We start from the raw sequence: 6,000 nt of genomic DNA, 5'->3' as shown, positions 1-6,000 counted from the left end.
TGTTTACTAAATTTCCTAAGTTATTATAAACTAAATTACCTAACTAAATGTCATTCTATTATTTCTTTTTTTTAAATCATTGCTGTCTTGTTCGTTTTTCCCAATGCCTTACGTTTTAAGACTTCTTTACTCGTGTCTTTATTTTACATGTCCATTACATCTTATAAAATCTTGCTAAAGCAGTAAATTCGAACATATCCACCCAGCCTTTAGCTACACAGCAATTTGGTCACAGCATAAATTCACTACTCGTGAACTAAGAAGAAGTATAGTTCAAAAGTATACACTTACCGAAATTCATATGAAGGAAAAACTGATTTATAAAGTCAGTAGCAAAAACGTTTACTTCAGCGACCATTTTTGGCAGAGTTCCATGGGATGAAATATTCTACAACTCTAAAATTACAGACTCAGAAGTTTCATTATAACCGTTGTAAACCAACAAGTGTACAGTGAAATTCTGCGAGTGCAGTAAAATTCGAAATTTCCCGGTATTGACTTTTGCACCCTTTACTGCCATTTTATAACGTGAAATAAATTGCAAAACTCGCGAAATTATTTTAATTTATACCCGATGATGCTGAATATTTTTAACACAAAGTAAATATATAAATTTATTTTTTAATAATTTGAATTTCTTTCTTCGTAACGTAATAAATCTATTTGTATACACAATATTCAATATTTTTCAACATATTACACTTAATTTTAAAGTAGTTTAATGTGTATTAAATATTTATCAGTATTAATGCCCGTCTTTTGCTATTTATTTTCAACATTAAATGTACTTATTTTCCCAAATAAAATATACATTTTCCTATTGAAAAAAGTATATTTTTGGGTCAACTTATGTTAATATCTCTCATAATACTTTCCTGATCCAAAGTCCTTAGTACCCTGCAACGTCATCATCATCACCATATAAGCTGACTGCCCACTGCAATACGTGGGCCTCCCTCGAACATTGCCAACGGTCTTCCGCTGCCCGTCTCCAGCTACTTCCAGCGACCTTAACAATATCATCGTCGACAAATCCACGCCACGCCTTCCAGCTTGTGGTCGCCACTCAAGAACTATTCGCCCCTACGGCCGTCGAATGAACGAGCGATGAGCTCCACCCACTGCCACTTTAGACATGCGTTTGTTAGAGCTATTTCAGTGACCTTTTTTATACTGCAGACCTTCTCATTTCTATGTAAGCGACATACGTAACAGTACTTCCTTTTTATTACTGTCACTACCTTTAACATGGGTAGCCCCCGAAACGTTGTGGCTGTGAAGACTATGATTAGCTTGTGGTGAAGTGCTGACCCATAACGGCTGCTCGGGGTGAACTTGGAGTCCATTTCAGAGTCAATCAGGAGGGCTGCGAAGCAGAAGTCGGCACGTCTGCTTCTACTTTAACAGCCGGACGTCGTGGAAGGAGAAAATTATGTTTACGCTACTCTCACTAGCCTTCGCGACTAAGCGGATATACAGCCATATTGCTGCGGGGTCAATCGTCCTCCACTGTCAAATTATGGTCGGCGGCAGAGCCAAAGACAATCCAAAGTAGATCTACCACAGATGGTAGAGAAAGGCCTGTATTTGTCCGGTCTCTTGTGCATAGGGATTTTGAAGAGGGACTCGAAGGAGTCCGTTACGTTTTAAGTAAAAAAGTCGAGACGCAATACGCGCTGAGATCCGACGCGAAAAGAAGGGTAATTACTTTTTCTCCGAAACGGTGATATGTAGACGGCCGTAGTTGGTAAGGAAGCGAAAACGTTCCCAGAGCGACACCATACAGCGAATATTGAGGACATTAGTGGAGGTCGATGCAAGGGCTTGAAAACAAAAGCATCGGGATCACGTTATAACAAAAATTCATAGTTTAACTGATACCACCATATCAGCGTTGCATCAAAACCGCCTCGCAAACGTCACTGTTTGTTAACCGTCAGTAAATCTAAATCCCCAATTAAACTTTTGTAATTCGAAACTTTTCATATTACAAGTTTTAAGAGATTTCGTTTTATGAAGTTTAGCACTTGAAAGTTACATTTGGGTGTCGAAATCTCTGAATTATTTATGAAACGGACGAAGGAAATGTTCTCTAGTGTGTTGCTTCAACATCCTCTTACTAGGTAATAATCCCACATGGTATATAACTTGAATATTATATTCTACTAAATCAAAAATAATTATAGCTTATAGATTCCTCAATAAAAATATATTTTTACAACACAAAAAAAAACTTTTTTATGCATGGTTTAATGCATTGTAATATGTCACACTGTCATTATTGGAAGTTTTTAAAAAAAAAAAAAAAAAACTTCAGCTATAATATCTTAAGATATTACACATTTATCATTATTTTAAACTTACTATGTTATTGTTTACTTACAATATTTTATATGCCTTTCTTTCATAGTTTACAACTACGGATACAACAATAAAGAATTTGTAGAATAGTTTATTTATACCAACGATAAACCCTATCAAATTAATTAGTAAAATATAATAAATTGTTGCAAAGTTTATTTCCAATTTTATTATCTATGATTTTAATAATATGTTATCATACAGCAGTATTTAATAATATTTATTTACAAAATATTTTTCTTCTTTTCAACCGGTAGACGCCCACTGCAAGGCAGAGACCTCTACCAAAAATCGCTTCGTTTCCGACTTCCCACGATTGTATCGTCGGTCAACTTAGTGGGTGGCCTGGCCTTCCCACGCCGCGTCTACCGGCACGTGGTCACCACTAGAGTACCCTACATAATATTATCGTTTGATTAATACTATCGTAAAATTTGCCTTCATTCATTTAGTTTTATACATCTGTCCCCCACCCGCTTCGCGTGGCACGCACTGATTTTTGATGTCATTATATTATTACATTATAGGATTTTTTCTGAAATAGAAGTAGCCTAGTTACTCCTTCATACATCGGCTACCTACCAGTAAAAGTCCCGTCAAAATCAGTCTAGCGATTTCAGAGATTTGCTCGCATTATTAGCTAGCAGATTTCGGTTCCGTGAGCTCTGATTCCGAGGAACCTATAAAAGTCAAAATTACAGCAACAATCAAATATAGCCAAGAGATTAGCCGGAACAAACCGACAAAATTTGAAAATTTGTAATTTTGTTATATATTCATTCGTATGTAGTAAAACATAATTATTTCAATATTACAAATAGACAATGCAATTTTATTTATTTATTTATAGATATGTAAACATTTAACTTACTACATCGTTATTTGTGTATTATATTACATAATATCTATCTGTTAATCTAGTGACATTAATTTGTAAAAATAAAAAAGTTATCTTTGTTCTTAATCACGAAGCTTATCTATTTCCATCTCTTTCTTTATTATCATCTCATATAATATATCTCTCACTTTCTAAATAAAAGCTTCAGTGCTATTTAAATTTGTTATCTTTTTTTATTATTAAATCATAAAAAACTAATTTCATGCATTACTTGAGCTTACTAAGTGCTCGTTGTTTTAGACGAGATGAAACGTCGGAGAGTTTATGGTTACATATATATTACGTAAATTGTTTAAACTTCTGAGACTTTCTTAGCCCATTAAAACCGTCATAATAATAAATAGTAACATTAAAGTATCATCATTAAAAACAAAATTTAGCTTTGTTATATTCATATAGTTTATCAACATTGTATCATTTAAAGTGATTAATCGTGTATCTCCGAAGAGCCCAGCTTTGGTAGAAAGTAAAAATAAATTGTTTACCTATAATGGCATTATTCAAATTTTATCTACGAGTGTTTCGAACGCACCTTGATCTGACATGGGCCCTGGTAAAGCTTATTTTCGTGACCACTTTTACAAATAACACGGTAGTTTGATCAATTCATTTGCTAGCGTTCTTATCTTCGATAAAGTGAACATAGTATGTGTAAATATATTTTAACGTCGTGGGATATTACAGGTAGTGTGTTAAAACATATATTTCAAGAACAAAGCCACACACGTTTAATGACAGCTCTAGCGAATTATTAACGTCACGGCATATGAAAAGAGCACTGTAAATTGATTTATTTACCCAAAAAACCTTCTACAAAATATTAAGAATAGTATTGAAACATAAATTAAATAAGTAAGGTCGTTCTCGAGCTGTCTAGACGTAAAATTAACTTAAGTTATTAAGTGTATCATAAATAAGAATATGAGCAAAAATACGCTCTAATGGAAGAAACCGTCAGGATTTGTTCCAACGGGGTACTATGGTTAAGAACGGCAATAATTGTGGAAGACATTCGGAATAGGATAGGTGTCCCACAGGTGGACCTATAGTCAAGGTTGTGAGAAGTCGGTTGTTGTAGGCAGTGTAAAACCGGTCATTACAGCAACCTTTGTCTATTGAATAATAAGATGACGTTTACAAGTTTTTTCCACAGAGTTGATACACATTTAAATTTAACAACAAAATAATTCAGACACATTTCCTATTCACCTTAACCTGTTACAAATTACCTTTATTTTGATAAAGATGTTAAATTTGATCATCTCAACCATTTACTTTTAACTGTATAAGGTCGGTTATTTTGTGTATTATAGTACTGATTTCTTACTATTATGATTTATTTTCGCATGTTTTATGCTTATTTTTTTTATATAGGCACACAAACAGCACAATTATATAGATTGATTAGATATAGGTGTAAAAGATTTAATGGGTGAATGTATAGCTCACAAATGTCAATTATTTTCGGTACACCCTATTTAAAAATCCATAGTTTCAGAAAATAATAATTAATATGATTATATATAATATATACATGTTTTGAATTGTGTGTTTTTCTGTGTGTCTGTATTCGACAGATTCAATAACCATACATCCAATCGCAGTATAATTTTGGTAAATTGTTACTTGTATCGCCGTAAAGATTTTTGAAAAAGTTTCTTTAATAAATACATAACTTTAAGGGATCAAAACTGACTTTTTTCAGATTTTAGACGTAGATAACACTGCAATCACGCATTGCGAGTACATTTAGTATAGTAATAAAAAACGTTTAAAAAAAGTGGGTTACTACATATGAAAATGAATTATTGTTTACTATTTGTCCCTGAAGACTTTGTACTGGCAAAAAATATTAGTGTTTTGCATTTCGATAGGAAAAATAAACGTTACATTTTTCTGAGCGATCATTTTATACAGAATGTTTGGAAGTTGATGTAAAAGCTTGTTTTCTGACTGAAGAATGCCTAATAAACAAATTTCAAGTTTTTAATTTGTATATTTATTTTTCGACTCTACATAGATGGTTACATGCATTTGTTGACATTGCAACACTGAGCCAGTCGAGCTGTCAGAAGGGGTGATGGATGTTGTGTTTTAATTACTTTATAAATTAAACCAGAATACGTTAAAATCATCAATCTTTCACTTGTAAAATTTCATAAATACACATACATACAGAAGCAACGACAGCATTCCCTTCTTTATACAATAAGTACAAAGTAAGTAATTCTTAGATAAGGTAAAAGCGTAACTTGAATTGCAATACAATGCACTCTGTTACTTTTAAACTTTCTACTTAAGCTGAAAGATAGACAGCGTTAAAAATACAAGCTTTTAAAAGAAAAGCTCACCGTTCGCTGTCTTCAGAAACTCGAAGCTCGCTGCTTAATCAACTAATGCAAAGAGCATTCCTCGCTATGTTGTAAAAAGTAAATATTTTGAACAAAGAAAATCTTAATAGAGTATTTTGTAAAGTAATTTAGCAAGTTTAGTTAATTTCAAATATATTTGATTTGAAGCGTTATTGTAGTCATATTAAAAATAAATTTTGTATTTTTTTTGAACCAAAGTTATTTTATGATCTAAAGATATTTTACCTGGACCCTTAAACCCTTATTTGCTTTGACTTTAGCCGCTAAATTTTATTGACATACAGGAACGCGTAGACTAAAGCTCAAGTGGCAAGCTGCAGGCTAAATACCTCGCAGAACTGACAGCTTCCGGGAGCTTAAGATTCTTAT

This window comes from Battus philenor, unplaced genomic scaffold (genome assembly GCF_028537555.1).
Source record: "Battus philenor isolate CCGP_79_NKW_IND1 unplaced genomic scaffold, ilBatPhil1.0.hap1 SCAF_14, whole genome shotgun sequence".
Lineage (NCBI taxonomy): Eukaryota > Metazoa > Arthropoda > Insecta > Lepidoptera > Papilionidae > Battus > Battus philenor.
This window is presented reverse-complemented; position numbering follows the sequence as displayed.